Source organism: Lissotriton helveticus, chromosome 1_1 (assembly GCF_964261635.1).
Source record: "Lissotriton helveticus chromosome 1_1, aLisHel1.1, whole genome shotgun sequence".
Lineage (NCBI taxonomy): Eukaryota > Metazoa > Chordata > Amphibia > Caudata > Salamandridae > Lissotriton > Lissotriton helveticus.
Window position 1 is genome coordinate 2051820822 of NC_136057.1, and position 19616 is coordinate 2051840437.

Consider the following 19616-nt stretch of genomic DNA (forward strand, 5'->3'; position numbering starts at 1 on the left):
TAGCGTTCAAGGTGTTAAAAGTCCCAGAATTAAATTTGTAGTGGTTTCCTTGCTGGCCATAACATTAATAAATGTAATATTGTATCCCAATGCAACCCTGCTACAGTAAAAATAGCACTTGGGCTTTGGAATGTACAAACGCTACTCTACAAGTTGGAAAAGTCTTTTGAAATAAAAACAAAAAACAATTTGAGAAAAAATGCATTTCTAAAAATATAAATATTTAAAAAAACAAACATACATTTTTTTTATTAAAAAGATGTCCACTGTCACCAACATTAGGGAAACTGATGGACTTTAGAGGGGTTGGGTTTACTATTTCCACTCCAATTTACTCAACACTTGGGAAGGCATTTGAAGTCAGAGAAGTTACATTTACTATTCACACTCCATTGTAAGCAACAGTACAGAAAGAGTTGTACTTTGGAGGGGTTAGATTTTTTTGTTCCCACTCCATTTTAAGCGACAGTAGGGAAAGTGTTGGTCTTAGAAGTAGTTAGATTTGCTATTCCTACTCCGGGCTAAGCAACAGTAGCAAAAGTCTTAGACTTCAGAAGGGTTAGATTTGCAATTCCCTCTCAAGTCTAAGCATCAGTAGTGAAAGAGTTGGACTTTTGAGTGGTTTGAGCTATTAGTCCCTCTCCAGTCTAAGCAAATGTAGGGAAAGAGTTGTACTTGGGAGGTATTACATTTTCTATTCTCATGCCATTTTATGTAACAGTAGTTAAAGTGTTTAACTTCGGAAGCATTGCATATACCATTCCACCAATAACATTTGTTTCTAAGAAACATTTAAATAATATATTTAAAAGAAATATTTGATAGAAAAAATGCATACAATGTAAAATAAAAAAACAAAAATCCAAAATATTAAAATAAAAATTTAGCAAAATTCAAATCACTTCCCTCCCTACAACACAAAAAATCAAAATGGCTCATAAAATAAAAATATTGACATGGAAATATTGCTTAATTAAAACAAAATAAAAATACAATTTACAAATATGATTAAAAACATGTAGCAATAAACACTTGATCCAAATAAAAAAAAACATTTAAATAATGAAAAAGGTAAACTATGCATACTTAACTATCAATAACAAAACTAATTAAGATGAACAATTAATTTGAAAAAATATGTTTCTATAACTCGCCGACCTATAATCCTACACAATTGGTTCTTAACCAGTGCTCCTGCACTCGGGGCAAAGGGGGGGGGGGCATAAAGCCTACTCAGGTGGTCTGTGACTCCAAAGAAAATAAATATTGCAGATTAATAAATTGTACAAAAATAAAAAAAATGTACAATTGAAAAGCTTGTTTCTGTACTTTTTTGTGTATAGTTTTAAGTTTCAAATTATTAAACATGCTTAGGCTGGGGTCCCTGGCTTTCAGCAATGACTCATTGGGGGTCCTTGGATTCCAATAATGATTCAGTGGAAGTCCCTGGGTTCCAGTAATGAGTAAGTGGGGGTTCTCAGAAGTCAATAGGCTAAGAACCACAGCCCTGCACACCCACAAACCTGCTACTAAAGATAAATTACTAACAAAAGTATTACAATGTAAAAAGAATTCACTAATTTAACAGAAATAAAGAAACAATTTAAAATATGCTAATCAATTAAATATTTAATTTACAATAAATTAATATATATCAGAATTGATTAACTTCCCACCCTGTTCCCCTACAACCCCAACAACCTCCTAAAATATAAATTACCATAAATGTATATGATGAATTAAAACTCAATGATAATATAATAAATCATTTACATACTTAATTGCATAAATATTTAACACAAAAAATAATTATCAAAAATAAACAGTTTTATTTAACTTCCCCGTTCCCCTGCAAAACGAAGCAGCTACACTATAAATTATTAATTCCATTAAAAAATAAGCATTCAAAATTGAAAGTAGCTTTAAAACATTAATTCCAATTATATTAACAATACTAACATCTAATAGGTCCCGAAAACGCAATTACAGTGAGACCGTACTTCTCTATGGAAGCTTGTGTAGCGTCCGTAAACCGTCCGTAGCACAAGCTCTCACAGAGAAATGGGAGATTTTGTTAAACCCTGCACAGTGTGGCAGGAAACTTGAGGTTTAGTCATTATTCACTTTGCAATTGATGGGAGAGCACATTAACATTGTTGTTTTCTAAGAAAGGGAGTGTAGAGCTGTGTAGACAAGGTTGAGGGCACTGCTTTTTGCAAACAATGAAAGTACAGAAATTATGCCTTCTAAACCATCAGAAAAGCTTTGTTTTTTTTTGGGGAGTTTTATATAGCGCAAACTTGACCCAATATCGGATATCAGAGCGCTTTACATAGCACCAGTTGCATTACATGAGGACACATTCATTTTTGTTAGGCACGGGGAGATTTAGTGATTTGCCCGGAATCACAGGATGTTCAGAGTCATTGTCAAGACTCGAACCCGGTTTACCAGATTTGAGGTCGACCGCCCCAGCCGTTAGGTCAACTCCTCTCCCTAGAGTCACTTTTAGTCACTTTTTACCAGAAATGTTTTTTCAAGCAGCACAAAGCAGACTAGATGGGTTTTATTGTCTGATGACGGCCTGTTTAATGTTCAGGGGCACATAATTTGGTACAGTTCCTGTCGGACCTTGTGCCCTTGTTACTGAAACATTGCTGGGGGGAAGCGTTTCAGCATCACCTTGTGGCATCTCCATCCAGAAACACTTTACAGAGAGGAGATAGGTGTGGTCTTGTAGGGGTACTATGACAATAATTGGAACTCGCCGATGTTGAGGGATACGAAATAGAGGCATTGACAGTTGTAGCGCAGGGTGAGAATCTTAGTAAGGTATATGGTCCTCATCAAACACTGAAGAGGGAGGTGGCAGAAGGCAGACAGGATTTGACCAGACTACAAAAAACAGAGAGGAATGACGACAGCCAACAGATCCGACCTCATGGCACAGCTTAGAATAGCTATGATGTGGGACAAATTGGGTGGAAAATAGCAGAAATCGCTGTTAGCATGAGCTGAAGCCATTTTTTTGTGGCAGCCATTTTAGCTACAACACGTTGGTAGCAACCCCAAATCTTTGGGGGTGTCTCCCTGGGCAGAAGTATTGGATGCTGATGGATCAGCTAAATTCAAATAAACAATTTTTTTCAACCTTCCATATGCGTTGTTTATTCTTTTAAATGTGTTTTATTCACACATCTAAAAAGTAAATCAAAATATCATGTTCAAATCTTTCACAATCTTAATCACAATTAACAGGGTGGTGGCAATATTTCAGGAGGAACATCCCGCAATTGAGTGAACATGATATTTTGATTTACTCTTTAGATACTCCTCTGAAGAAGGCACATGCCGAAATGCATAGGGAGGAGAGAATGTGCTTTAAGCGTTTAATGTGAAAACAATGCATTGTGGGATTTGGAGTACTATCCCTAAATCAAGTAAAACGTGTGAATAAAACACATTTAAAAGAATAAACAACGCATATGGAAAGTTGAAAAGAATTGTTTTTTGGAATTTAGCTAATCCATCAGCATCCAATACTTGTGCCCAGGAAGAAACCCCCAAAGAGTTGGGGTTGCTACCAAAGTGTTATAATATTTACATTCCTGAGCAGGGAGAGATTCCCAGGAGCACAGTAATACTGTTAAACCGAGGAGAAAACACAGGCTGTGCATGATCCATGTGAACTATTGTAGCCATTTTAGTTAGCCATGTGCTTCTCCCTCTTCACTGTTGCCTGCCCTTGTATTCTGCTTGAGTCATCAGTTAGAGTTAACTCCTTCAGCATTGAGCCAGAGCACTGCACATGCTCAAAAAGGCCTGTAGCTGCTAGAATGCGCCTGCTCTTAAAATAACTGTCAGGCTATATTAACTAATGTCACCAACTCTGTTACTCCTCCTACTTTGTTGACTAAGTATTTTCTGTTAGTCCATATATGTAAAATAGCTATTCATATGTATACTTGTACTGCCTCTTTTTGAACCTCCATGTTTACACTGCAACTATCACTGTATAAAAGGCCCATTGTTTCTGTACTTCTTGGACTACCTCATACAGTGGACTGAGGGTACCGTATTGACGTAGACTCCCTCGTGAGAGGTTAATAAATCGTTTTTCTTACTATTACAGCTTCTGTCCCAATTTCTTCTTTGTTGGTTTAAGGACCGGTGCATCAGTGAGCCCCTAAAATGGCTTTTTATTCCACAACTGGACTGCCAAACCTTGAAGTGCCTGCCACGCCATGGAGGGATTAGCAGAAGCATCATAGGTGCCACCTCAGCACCTAAATGGAGGCCGCAGGGAGAAGGGGGCCCGGCTAGGGGCCCAAAGTCAATTCCCTACAGCACAGCTTTCCAAACTTTTCATGTTGGTGACACACCTTTTTGTGAAAACAATTTCAGGGACACTAACGTGAGGAAGCAAAGCGAGCGAGCCCGAACCACCTATGGTTGGTTTGGGCCCCACACACACCCCACACACAACCCCCCACAGACACACCACCCCACACACAACCCCACAAATACAACAATATTCTTACAAATTGTAATAAATGCCAAAATAAAACTATATTTTTATCTTAGATATTTGGTTCCATGATATTTTGGCAGTGACAATAGTTTTGATACAATGTTAGTGTCACACAATATTTTTATTACAACATTTACCATTAAGTATTCCCAACCTTAAAAGCCTATTTCACATTTATGGTGTGTCCTCCACCTCCACCCACCCCCTCACACATGTTCCATTTTCGTTTGGTGCTCTCTTGTCATTTAGAGGAACTGGAATTATTGTACCACTTCTAATAGTCTGCAGTATGCGGTGCAACAGTTCCGGTCCATTTAAGTTATACCCTGGAGCTTCTGGTTGGGCTATGGCTCAATGCCTTTATGGATACTCAGTCCCTGGCTTTAAGATCACACGGGTCATCCAAACAGTCTGGTCACATAGAACCCACTGCTCTACCCACTGGGTGAGGAAGGGGGTGGGAACACAAATAGAAAACAGCAATAAAGAGGTGTAGGAAGGTGGCTACCTGACTATGGTTACCCCAGATTTTTTGTCTTGTGTTTAGCTGGTTTTTGACTTAGTTGACCTGGTTCCCTGCTAATCAGGGCCCCAGGCCATCTGCTCTCTCTGTAAAATGGATTCCATGTACCCTAGGTACATACCACAATTGGAAATGGACTCCTTGTCAGCCCCTGTACCAGGCACTATAGGTGCCCAGGGCATAGGTGCCACCAAGGCCTACCAGGGGCTGCAGCATATCTTTTGCCACCCCTGGCTGGTTCTTAAATTGACACAACTGGCTGATCACTCAGCTGGGGTAAGGTGGTGTAATCACCCCTTACTTAGATATAGTATACCTATATCTAAACCTATATCTGGACACATATAAACCTGTGAGCCACTCCTATGGAAGGCCTCATCAATCTTGGAGGCAGAGTGCGTGGTTTAATGTGAGATGGAGCTCTAGCATGAGCTGAGCCTGTCTCCAGCTGTCGGGAACAACTCCCTAAGCTGTTTCAGGATAATGCCATACCATATACTCTTAAGTGCCTTATAATCCTCGCGGTTATATAGCAACTCTGGTTTGGCTTTATCAAAACATGTCGTGTAAGGTGTCATACGATTTGGAATACTATCCCCTCGCCAGTTCTGGCGACGGGGATAGCATTCCACCCCTCTAGAGGGGTAAGACATGTTACTTTACTTAAATGCGGTTAATTTCTAAAAGGACCTTAGATCCACAAAATGGATGCCTCTGCCACAGACAAGAGTCTGACCCCCTGAAGCTGACCGAAACTCAGCCAAAGGGGCCTGGACAAAGGGTTTCCTGTCGCAGGGAGGTGTTACCACCCCCCAGACAGGAGATAGTGGATTGTAGCAGGGAGGTTTGAAAGAAACCAGACACTGCTTGGGGCGCACAAGGCTGCCCCTTGCATAATCCGGCCAAACCGGTTCTGGGGCACTCCAGCCCTCGTGCCAGGGCGGCCTGGATCAAAGGAAAGGGGTGTATCCACCCACTTCCTGGGTCCCACCCATAGGAGGGGACCTAGCAGGTAATCCAGCCCCCAAAATTAGTATAAGACTGGGAGCAGTGCCAATGCACTTCAGATCATCCTGAAGAAACACAAGAAACGAAATTCTGGACCCTTCGACATCCTACTCGACGTAGAATCCCGAAGAATCTCCCTTGTGGTCAAGGAGTGACCACCCTGTGCAAACAGGCACCATCCAGCCATCGACGTCTGCTTTGTTGCAGTTCCCGCCGGAACTCGAGCGACAGAGATCGACGAGATCAAGCTTGCCTGCCTTCCAACAGCCCGATCCACAGTCCCTGCAGAGCTGAGACCCGTGGAGGTGACCGGAAGCGTGGGGCACGCCATCTTGGAAAGACCACGAGACGCTGACCGTGCAGCCCACGAGTGACCCTCGAAGCTGTACACCGGGGTTTGAGAAGCCCCAACCCTGAGCCACTCTTGCACCGAAGTTCAGCCCTCCACACTCGACGAGTGCTGCGTGGGGCCCTTCTGCTTCTTTTGGCTCAACGCGTTGGCCCGGTCACTTGCCAGCCGGCTAGTGGCCCCTGTGCCGACGAAACTTGAAAATCGACTTGCGATTCTGGTTGCTCCAGACTTGCACCAGCTCCCCTGAAAAGGAGCCCCCACTCTGACCCTCCTGGTTCGAGTGAGAAGCAATCTCCCGGTTCCGCGTGGATTGCTCTTGCCAAGTGTTGTTTGCTCCAAACTTGAAGCCGACTGCGCCGACGGTGAGAGCCCTCGTGGGACAGATCGTGACCCGCTCCTGGACGTCGCAGATGCCCCAGAGCCCACGTGACAGCGGAGAGAAGCTCCTCGACGACCACCTGATTGCGCCCGACATTGCCTGGTTCCGTCCTGGTTCCACCCTGGTCACTGCTGAGTGACCCAGACTCTGTCCCCTCTGCTTTCAGGTACTTTTCGACTTGAGTCCACCCTTGGACTCCACCGGACACCTCTCTTTCACCCCGCCTGCAGCCCTTTCAGCTTCAAGCACCAAGAGCCTGCGTGACGAAATCCGACTCAACTTCGACCCTGTGCACCCGCTTCCTGTGGGTGAGGTAACTTTGCTCCGCCGGTGTTCCCACACTGGTACACATCTCTAGGGTCTGTGTCTTAAGTTTTGTTCCTCTAGGTTCAGCGGAAGTGTCCTTAAACTTTAACTTTACAACTTTTACGCACCATTGGTTAACATTGGTGCATGCGTGCGCTTTCCGCACTGCACCCGAATCCCGTGGGCCTCTACCGACTTCAGCATTGCTTGTCCCGACTGCTCCCAGCGATTCCCTAGGCCCTAGGCCTAACCACTGTTCGATTGGTATCTCTTATACCACTTGTTTAGTATATGGTCTGAGTGGCCCCTCGCCCTCATCCATATTTGTGCAACTTTGTATGTTATACTGTGCTTTTGATTTAACGCTTGTGCCCCTTTATTCATAAAGAATACTGGGGATTGTTTTTAGTAATAAATACATATATTTTTATAATATATACTTGTGTGGTGTCCTTTCATTTGATATTACAGGATTGTATGTGGTAAACAGCTCGCTTAACACGACCTCTTAAGTTAAGCCTTTAGGCTGCTTAGTCCATGCTACCCCTAGGATAGCTTGTCTAATAAGGTTGACTTACAACCAGACACCATAAGGGATTGTTTGGTCTGATAACAGGTGGTTCCAGAATTGGAAACATCACCTATCAGGCCACCTTCTCACAAGAGGTGCAGGCCTAACGCTTATTTGGGTCATGGAACAAATGCAAGGTGATATTTAAACTTTCTAAACAAACATATGCCACCCTGGGTGATTATGGCGAGTGTGTATCACAGAGCAGACAAACAAAGTTTCCAAACTACAGAAGTTAAATGTTTCCACTGCTGCCAGGGATGTACACAGATTGTAGTGTAGTTCCTATTATCCCAATAGGCTCTGCGCATTGGAATAATACCTTCAATAGTATAGGCCTAGACCAGACGTTAACTAGGTCTACTACTGTCGATATTAGACTTAAAGTTTTGGGTTTGCCAGCTAGCTCAGAGTTCACTAGAAACTTTCTCGAATGTTCAGGAAGGAATTAACTTCCCCGATTAGACAAGAAGGGATTTAGTTTCGGACAACCATAGAACATGACAACTTTGCTCTCCCCTAATCAAGAGTGTATCTCGAGAGTCGTGTGAACAAAAGGCAATTTATTTTACTCAGTCAGTACGTGCATTCTTAGTCTCATCAGATTGTAGAGAAAAGGAAGAAACGGGCGTGTTCAATAAAAGATGTTATTTATTGATCAGTCTCTTTTCTCGTACAAGAGAAATGGATCGATATTATTGCAATACTTATAGTTAAGTAAAGTGCATACATTAAAAGCAGAAGTATAAAATAATACTGTAAAAACATTGATATGGTTTCTAAGCCATATGAAGGTTTAAAATGAATAAAATATATTACATACACATATACATTTGACTAAACGTACTCAACTGGTGTTTCTAAATACGCCTACCCCGTGTACCTGACCCAAGTCTAATACGTGGGCGGGAATAGAAAGTTACAGTTTAAGTTAAGTTTCTTTTTGCCAAGTGACTGACTAAAGAATTCTCTGGGAGGGGTTATTCAGTTCTGTACCTGAAAGTTTAGGATGAATGAGTGATGGTATCTCTCGTCTCTGCTCTCGATATTCCAGGCTGCCTGCGAGGGCTACCCGGAAACGCCGGTGCTGGATTTCTCGGCAGGAGAAAGCAGCGCGTCTCGTTCTCAGCGCGTCAGGAAGGCGGGGCTGCGCCAGCGGGGTCTGCTCTGCTCTGGGCTTCGGCAAGTCTGGCTGCTCCGTCCTCGTCACCACCACGTGTGTTTGCATAGGGCAATATCGGTAATATTTATACCTTTAAGGTGCCGAGATTGACGTAAGGATGGACATAGATACGTCAATAAGGATGTCATACGACCAGGTCGTTAGCACATTCTTTTGCTGAAGTTCTCGGTGAAATCAAAACAATGGCCGCAGGGTTTTTCCCAGGTCTGTCATAGGTTTGATTTGTTATGAGAACTCCGTATGCCTTATCAGGGGCTGGAGCAATATCGCTTGTCTAATTAGATCGCAAGCGTTATGACCTAATCAGATAACACGTTCCTGTGCCGTAGTGTGGCTTCGTCAGATAACGGTATCTGCATCATGGGGGTTTGCTGCCTCATGGGCTGACTGCTAGTTAACTTGTTAGTTTGCTAACCAGAATAGGGTCAGGAATAGGGGCATCGATTCAGAACCTATAGGAATACATCACACCCACTCCACGCTAACTATGGTCATATTTACTAATCTATGCATAGTAAAACATAGTACAACATAATATAGAGTAGTGTGTATACCTTACCACCCCAAAATACATAAATGCATTTTGAAATTTACAAATATACGGAAAAAATTGCAGTCATATGTATTGTATGCACTCAAGCTGTAGAATAATGCTAAAGTAAACACGCATTTGTATACATTATTGCTATTCGGTATATGAGAATTTACACATGAAATGGCTCTTAATACAGAAAAAAAGTTCGAGACCATTTCATCACAGAATAAAATATTCATGAACATGCCAGCGGGCAGCTAAAGTCTATAAGCTATAAGTCTATAAGCTATCTAGTATTAGAAATCTTCGTTCTCCAAGAATAGTTCTTACTTTAAGCAGAAGATAGTGTCCCGAAAAATATGCAAAAATGTTTTGGGGCTGCTGAAAAAATTGCTGTCCGTGAACTGGAGGGAAAATTGTTCATGTGACTTTATTATTAAAGTTGAAGGCCAAATTCAGGGAAGGCCGTGTACGAGTTTGTTCAAAAGTCTCTATTTCTGTTCTGGTGAGAACATCATATCATTTAGGCTTTCGAAAAAGTTGTCAACAGCTTCCTGGGAGAGTTTCACTAACTCGGAAATAGGTGTAACCATGCATTCATGCGCATGATTGTCTCCATTGACATTCTGATTTGGATTGCTGACAGAAGGTCGTACCTGATCGATGCGGCTTTCATCTTGTACTTCACTACCCCTTAATCGTAGTGGTGAAGCTTCCACGAATGCCGTCATCAGGATTGGTAGCCTTTGAGGGCAGCACAAAGCGTGAGCCTTGAATGGACTTAACAATGTTTCTGCATCCATTGGCGCATCCGATTGTAGCGTCAGACAGGTGTCTAACACGCATTCTTCTCCGCATAGCAGGCACCTTAATACAGGTAAAACACATCGTTGCCACATAGGTCGAAATGATAGAAACCAAGTCATGTTCAGGTCTCTAAGCCGGGATAGTCCCAGGATTTTTGATATCCGGTCCCCGTATCCAATGGCTAGCATTGTTTCTTCCCTTGTCGCAGGTGTTTTGTCTGTGACATGGTTTGCCATAACGAAATATAAGGACTAGGAACAGGATTCCTGCAATCAGTCCTAAAATGAGGGGAAGTCCGCCAAAAATCGAGTGGACGAAATCTGGAAAAATACCCAGTATGGCTTTGAATGGTGTTAATGCCATCAAAAATACTGTCTTAAATACTTGTGAGACCCCACTGGTATCAGAAATATTTAAGATTTCATTCAGGATTTCTGCGAAATGTATGGGGGAATAGGTTGATAACAATGAATGTATCTCTGCAGTCGTCCTTGCGACTTGTAGATCATACGTTTCTTTTGATGACGTGAGCCTGGTCGGCGTCTGAAGAAGCACTGTTTTCATTCTGCTTAAAGTATCTATTCGAATAGAAGTAATTTTCAAGTTGGGCCATGCCCTTGCCTCCCTGTCTGGAAAGGAGCTGGGGAACAATGAGTGTCCACAGCACCTGACCTTCGCAGTCGTAGTTACGAGATATGGAGTCCCGGGCATAAGACTACAACATCTGCGATCTACAATTAGAATGTAACTCCCATTATAGAGTCTTTGAAAGAATGGTTCAATCTCTGTTGCAGGTGCGCCTTGCTGGTGACATGAAAGGTTATTTGAGTTCCCTTCACAGGCTCCATGCAAACTAATTCCGTTACACAGAAGTGTACCGCTTAGTGACATTGCACAATTATTGCCACTAAGAAACACTTTCTGTCCTTTATTACTGACACATGCATGTGAATAGGGCAGGTTCCATGTTGTTTTAATGTACCCTTTTCCTAATTTTTCATACATGCCAGCCTGTATATATTTTTGGCAGTATTGAAACCTGAAGGTTGAAATTGGAATATTTATTATCCCATGTATTATCCATTCACTGACAGGTCGTTCTGACATTGTCACTGGTAATCTCTCAAGTTTCTCAATGCTCAGGATTGTATAATCAGCTCCCTTTTGGGCCATACTGATTTGTCTATCAGTAAGGTTAAAGATATAGAATAGTCACGTTGTGTTGATTAAACGCCAAGGCACATAGCCTGAACGCAGATTTTGTAACGTCCAGCCAAGCTGTACAATAGAACGCAATTGGGACTGACCGTGTTGTAATAACAGTAAGTCTTGCGATATGTCGATTGCTGAAGACACAATGCTGTTCAAAGAAAAAATTCTGGAGGACAGAGTCATTAACCCATTGTCCACTACAGAAAGTGATTTTTCCAAATTAATACGGTCAATTTCCCGTATTCTCTCTGCTGTTTCAATTTGAGTAACCTTCCAGGCCTCATTGTATGCTGCATATACAGAGGCTGCTATGAATCGCTTTTGACGCTGTTTGCATGGTCCCATAGTGAAATCACTCAAGTCAGCACCATCAGTAAGTAAAGTTAGGTGTTGCTTAATTTCTGCCAGTGTGGAAGTTTGAAGCCATTGAAGGCATAATTTGCCCACACTGTAGGTGGTTATTATCCCTGGGTGATGTCTTTGAGGATATCTAGGGTCTGGCCTGGTCATTTTGAACCCCTGTGTTCTGTTCAGGAATCTGTCTTGACAGTTATTAGTATCTGTGGGCCAGATCAACCACTGTTTCCAATCTGGATGTGTTCTGTTTTGGTTTAATACATGATTTACGTCTATATCTTCATCTGTGGAGCTATTGCTGAACATTGTTGGCTTTGGAATAGACGGTTTATTTAAGTCTTTAATTTTGGCTAGGCCAAGACAGGTAGTTTGTTGAACAGTGTCATTTAAAAATATAATTTGTTCTGGGATCATGCAGGCTCTAAACAAAGATTCTATACCCTGTACTTGCCATTCTTTTGTGCCCCAAACACTTTTCAATTCAACATTTTTATCCCAATAATCAAAACCAAAAGTATTCATTTGTTCAAAGAATGAGTCTGAATATATCAATTTCGTGTTTGTTATCATGGTCTTCATCCCTGTCTTGTTTGACAATTTGAAATAAAATGTTTCAGCATTACTTATGTTAAAACCTGAAAAGTATGAATATTTGTCGTAAACGGTTCTTGAGCTTCCTTTTGGAGGTGTTGCACAATGTTCCCATTGATTATAATTTAAAACATTTCTAGGTTGTGCAGATCTATGTAAAAAATGGTTGCCATAGTGGTTATAACAGTACATACTATCATAATTTGTAGAACCCTGCAAATAATCATGTTTGGTAAATTTAGCAGACATTACTAAGTCAGACATCATATTATTAATGCTTTCGAAGTCCCAATCATCAGCAAATGAGCTTGGTTTTACAAAGTCACTCAAAGAGATCTTAATTTGGTGTGGATATTTCAGGATTTCAACCGGACCATAAATTTCGTAGTCTGTGTTGTCCCATGCTACCCCACCCGGTATAGGATTGGCTGTGAAGTTGGCTGAAGAAAGTTCTCTTTTCTCGACGTGTGAAGATGTGTGTGGTTTGAGGATCAAGTTGATTTTCTGACTTGCTGTGTCCATTTTAGCATATTTTCCCTCAATGAAGCGTCCCAATGTTAGTATCATGATGAGCCAAAGTATGAGGATAAATGCACCAAAACCCACCCAAAATTCAAGCCATGGAGAAATCAGATAGGTTTCTTTCAGTTGTTTCAAAAGTTCTTTAGCTTTATCTTTAAAGGTTTATGATGATGGCTGTGTCTTTGATTCACTGAAGCCTTCAGAGGAATCATCGAAGTTTATGAAGTAGCCGGATGCAGTTCTGTCAATTGTTCCAATTGGTTCAGGATTACTGTTTCTTGCATTTGCACTTGGTACTTCATTATAGATTGGTGTGTCTCTGCTAAATGTTTTTATTTGGGTTTTCAGAGGTCTAAGTTCCATTGCATTGTTGCATAGTCCTTGTTGTTCTTCTGTAGGCGTTTCGAATGTGAGTAGCCTCTTTGTTAGAACCTCTGTACTGGTAGCAAACCTTGGTGTTCTGCTACTTATTGGGAGTCCACTTGGCCTACTGTTTGTTATCGGCCACATGATTGTGGTTTTACCAGATCGATGGATACAACTCGGTTCTCCTTTTTACCAGCAAGTGGCGGTAGTACAACTGATCTTGTACCGTTGACAGACAAGACAGGAACTGCTTTTCTGTAAGAAGGCCCAAATTCCTTCTTTACCGCGATCTTTTCTCTGACTAGATCCCCGACTTTTGGAATCCAGACAGGTCTTGCTGGGACAGGTGGTGGTTCTTCAGTGGTTGTTGGCTGTTGTTTCAACTTTATGTTGCTCAGGTCTTTTCTTGTTTAAGTCCTGCAAAATAGCCAAACGGTCTTTGATACCAAAGCTTTTTTCTTTCACCACTGAAGTCTGACTGTCAAGATCAGAGATTAGCATCCTCGTTCCAAATAATAATTCGTACGGACTGAATCCCTTCAGAGAATTTCTTGGCAAGTTATTTAGACTACGTTGGACACTTATTAGATGTTTGACCCACCCAGCTCGCGAACCTAATACCTTTGCCGTTATAGATTGCTTTATGTCACGGTTTTTTCTTTCAACAATTCCGTTCCCCTCAGGGTGAAATGGACAAGAGTACCGCAATGCCACGCCCATGCTGACCATGGCCTCCTTATAAGCTCTAGAGCTAAAAGCAGGACCGTGGTCTGAATGCAGCATGCCAATTGCGTATGTGCCGATAAAGACTCGCAAATCTTTTATAACAGTTCTGGCGTCAGCCGTTCGCTGGGGCCACATCCATATGAATCTCGTACATGAGTCCACTGCAACCAAGATATATTTATAGTTACCATCCCTTTGTAAGGGACCACAGTGGTCTAGGTAAACACAGGCTAATGGTTTATCCGAGATTAGAAGGGGCGTCTGCGCTGGACGTCTCACCGTTGATACTTTCATTCTTTGACATATTTCACATTCTAAAACATAATTCCTTGTTTGTCTTCTCATTTGTGGCCACCAGTATCTCTGTTTTAATAATGATACTGTGGCTGAGACGCCAGCATGTATAGAAGCAAGCCCTTCGTGTGCCGCTATTATAAGTCCTAACCTATGTTCCATGTTTGGAATTGCCCTATCCCCCACTCCAGGGATTTGAGCAAAAGGAACATTGTTTGTATCAGTTATGTATGCGTATTTTACAGGAAAGCCTTTCGGGAGTGTTTCTATCGAATCCTTTTCTGAAGCGCTGACAGCTTGTAATATTTCGCTGTCTATTTTTGTTTTTGACCGGGTGATGGCAGCTACGGAAGCCGTTTGCACAGCTGCCTTCACGGCCTCATCAGCCAATGAATTCCCTGCAACGTGAACGCCATCACGTTGATGACTCAGTGTATGTATCACGTGAGTCTTTGGTAGTTCTTTTTGTAAAAGAACTACTTGTTGCCAGAGCATTTTATGCTTGATTGTGCCTCCTTTTGCATCCTTAAAACCATTTTGAAGCCAGATCTGCAAGTATTCATTGTAAGACTGAACGCAATAATACGAATCGCACACTATGAGTGTTTGGAATTCTCGATCGGTATTTTCAAGCGCCATCTTGAACGCCAGTAGTTCAGCTCGCTGAGCTGTACAATCTCCTAAAGATTGTGTTTTAGTGATTGCTGGTTTAAATTTTCCTTTGTGCCAGCGACCTTTAACGATCGCGCACGCAGCACTGTAAGCTTGCTTACCCCCCACTGCGGGTTGTGCTGATCCGTCTGTATATATTATACAGCCGTAGTGTTCTAGAGGCAGAATTTCGGTCGGCGGAGGGCATTCAAATTCATATTGGAGAAATTCTTGTGTTTTTAAGTAAGGATCAAATTCGTACGCCACGTCTGTTGCAGCAAGAGAATTAGCCCATTGTATCCATCTCGGATGGAGCGCTTTAGCATTTGGAATGCTTGCTTTTGTTACAGCCTCTAAGGCTGGTATCGGTGTCACGATTATTATTCGTTTACCTTGTGCCAGGGCTCGTTCTTTTGCTATAGCTGTCTGTGTTGCGGTAAGATTTTTTTCCGTTGGGCTAAATTTCATTTCAGCCTTAGTGTAGAAGTGTAATTTGAATGCAATTGGTACCTTTTCTCCCTCATTAGAGGTCAGGTATGTGAATCCGCATCTCCCTGGGATGACTCGAATCACAAGATTGCGTGTGTTATCACGTGTTTCTAATTTTGTTTTAATTAGCATGTCTGTTTGTAAGGATCTCAGAATTTCTGTGTGTATTTGAGTCCAATTGGATCTTTTAAAATCTGGTTTTATCAGATCATAAAGGGGTTTGACCCTTTCTGCGTAATTTGCAATGTATGTTCTTCCGAAATTTAGGAAGCCTAGAATTGACTGTAGGTTTTTTAGTGTTCTAGGTGCTTGGAGGACGGCACATTTTTCTAGAAAATTGTCAGCCAGGCTTTTGCCTTCACTTGATAATTCATATCCTAAGAACAGGACTGTCAGATGGGCAACTCTGGATTTTTTAAAGTTGAATTTGTAACCCTCTGCTGCGAACCCAAGTATTATGGTGTTCACTCTCTTCAAGTGAGTCTCCAAGTCATCATCTGTTAAGTATATGTCGTCGACATACGATAATGCTTTGTCGTCATATATTTGTAGTAATTCTGTTACTCTCGCTGAGAATACTCCCGGGCTGTTCTTGTACCCCTGGGCTAACCGACAGAATTGTTTTTGAGTGCCATTTATTGAGAATGCAGACAAATATCTGCTCTCTGGTGCTATGTTTTGACAAAATAATCCATTAGAGATGTCTAATGTTGTTTTGTATTTTTTGCGCACTATGTTATTCATTAGTGCAGCACTATGCGAATTTTGCACTGCAAAAGTTTTGCAACATGAGTTAAGGTGTCGGTAATCCAAGACTAGACGATATGAATTGTCTGGTTTGGAGACCGGAAACAAAGGGTTGTTCATTTGTGAGGTGCAAGTTTCAATCACCCCCTGGTATTCTAGCTGATCTAGAATTTCTTTTACCTGTTTTTTAGCTTCTTGCTTAATTGGGTACTGCCTTTGTGCAGTAGGTTGTGATTTTAACTGGATTTTGTGAGGAGGAGAGTCCTCATCCCATCCTACGTGATTTTTATATACAGCAGGAGCTAGAGCTACTGCCCACTTTCTGGCAAGTGTGTATTTTTTATGAATTGGGATGTGATTTGAGAAGGCAGGCATAATTATTTCTTCGCCATGAGGGCACTCCCTGACAAACTCTGGTGGCCAGTCTTTTTCAGCTAGAAGGATGTCATAGCCCTTGGAGAGATTATCCCAAAATAGTCCCCTTATTTTTCTAGTCTTATCCCCCTCTATACGTAATGTTATTTCATATATTTTGTGAGGTTTGCTAACTCTGGTGTCTGCAGTTTCCACTTGAAGATATTCATTCGTGTCCACTGTCTCCAGATGATTCATAAGGACTTTGCGAGCTATGCTCACTTCTGCTGCGCTGTCTAGCATTGTCTGAGCCCATTCTCCGTTTTTCAGTTGTGTCCTCAGTATTCTCGGCATTGTTAACTACCTTGATACTGGCTACCTTCTTTTTTGGAAATTGTAATTTCTTTTTTAGCTGAGCAGGTTCCTTGTCTTTGGACTTGGCGTGCTCTTCTCTTTGTTCTGATTGTCCTCTTCTTTCCGATTTCTGCGAGGAAGTTTGAAAAGATTGAGAGGGACGTGTATCAATGTCTTGATATCTATCCGGCTTTTTTATATTATCCCTATTTCTAAGGTTATATCTTTTCCCAGAGGGGTCACTCTGAGGTGACCTGTGTCTTTGGTTCGGAGATTTTTCTCTTCGCCTAGGAGACCTTCCTCTGGACTGGAATTTCTTTTCTTTAGGATTGGATTGTTTGTTTCCATCCCAGCTCTTTTTCTGTGATGTTGAGTTATTATTAAAAAATATTTTTTCAGGACTTTCAATCAGTTGTGGTTTTACTGGTATTCCACCTAAACTATCTCTACCTAGTTCCTCATAGGATTTTTCTATGATTCTGGCAATTTCAGCTGGCTGGTCTGCTATATCTGTCTCCTTTAACCTCTGGCGGATCGCCACGTTTGCTGCTTCACCTTTTATGTTGGCTAATAATATAGCCGAGACCTGCTTGAAGTCTTTCAGTAATTTCATACCAAGAGTTAAAGCGGGTTCTGGACCATATTCGTCTTGAATTTGTTTTAGCACATCTGGTATTACCGAAATGGATGGAACACCGTGCGTTTTTGTGTAGATGGAAGCAAAGACTGTACCCCAAGTGTCACAGTCCTCAATGTGTGGTGCGATTCCCATTGGAAGACAGATAGTCAGAATCCTGTGTTTTTCTAATGGGGTGGTGTCAGGAAACACCGCCTCTATTTGGGTGATTTTCTGTGCCAACCAGAATGGTATTTGTTCCCGTTTAGCCGGTACTTTACCTAGGCAGGACTGTATGTTCTGTGGTGTAATTTTATTTGTGTTCCCCTGGTGAGGGGTCAGCTGTGGAATTTTAATCGCTGGTTGAATTGTTGAAGTCCGCATCACATATTGGACTAATTGTCTATGTATTTTTATTAGTTGTTTTAGCTGTGTTAAAAGGTTAGCTGCAGACATCTCGTCGATGTCTGGATGTGGTGTGTATCCGGCTAGGACCGGCCACGTCGCTCCTGGTCTACCTAAAGGACCGAGCCTGGTGATGTGATTATTATGTTTTAGGGCGCCATCAAATAAGAGCAGGTGCTCTTGAAATTTGAGTGGTACTTCCACCTCCTCGAAAGGAGTGTACGTTTCAGGAGGTTCCTCTATTTTGTAATAGTGGAAGTACTTTGTTACAGCATTTGCTGCTGGAAAATGTATCCATGAATAGTATACCTCTGTCTGCCGATATTCGTGTGCCTCAATTACGAATATGACTGTGCCACCTCTAGGTGTCAGTCCATTTTCTAGAAGTTTTAAGGTTATAGATTTCCTTTTGATGACCGAGATGAGTATTATCTCCGGGTCTGCATTTTGTAGTGCAGTATCAGCTTCTGCTATGTCAGCTGCTAATCTAACTGCCTCTCTTTCTTCATCACTGTCTCCCATTTTACTGACAGGATGTTTTTTTTGTTTGTTTGCAGATCAGGTTTCTTATGGAAACAAAGATTAGATGCACAATATTTTGGAACGGTGTATCCTTCAACGTTGACTAAACCAAGTACCATACATAGGAGTTTCCTCCTGCGAGGTTTGGCGGATATTACCTTTCACCCACTCCAGACGTCTTTGGAGTATTATGGGAAAAGGGGTCTGAGTGAGAAAGCACGACTGAGTTACTCTAAATGTCTTACGTTAGTTTTATCGCCCTTTCCAAACGCGTTGGGCGCCATGTAGTGTAGTTCCTATTATCCCAATAGGCTCTGCGCATTGGAATAATACCTTCAATAGTATAGGCCTAGACCAGACGTTAACTAGGTCTACTACTGTCGATATTAGACTTAAAGTTTTGGGTTTGCCAGCTAGCTCAGAGTTCACTAGAAACTTTCTCGAATGTTCAGGAAGGAATTAACTTCCCTGATTAGACAATAAGGGATTTAGTTTCTGACAACAATAGAACATGACAACTTTGCTCTCCCCTAATCAAGAGTGTATCTCGAGAGTCGTGTGAACAAAAGGCAATTTATTTTACTCAGTCAGTACGTGCATTCTTAGTCTCATCAGATTGTAGAGAAAAGGAAGAGACGGGCGTGTTCAATAAAAGATGTTATTTATTGATCAGTCTCTTTTCTCGTACAAGAGAAATGGATCGATATTATTGCAATACTTATAGTTAAGTAAAGTGCATACATTAAAAGCAGAAGTATAAAATAATACTGTAAAAACATTGATATGGTTTCTAAGCCATATGAAGGTTTAAAATGAATAAAATATATTACATACACATATACATTTGACTAAACGTACTCAACTGGTGTTTCTAAATACGCCTACCCCGTGTACCTGACCTAAGTCTAATACGTGGGCGGGAATAGAAAGTTACAGTTTAAGTTAAGTTTGTTTTTGCCAAGTGACTGACTAAAGAATTCTCTGGGAGGGGTTATTCAGTTCTGTACCTGGAAGTTTAGGATGAATGAGTGATGGTATCTCTCGTCTCTGCTCTCGATATTCCAGGCTGCCTGCGAGGGCTACCCGGAAACGCCGGTGCTGGATTTCTCGGCAGGAGAAAGCAGCGCGTCTCGTTCTCAGCGCGTCAGGAAGGCGGGGCTGCGCCAGCGGGGTCTGCTCTGCTCTGGGCTTCGGCAAGTCTGGCTGCTCCGTCCT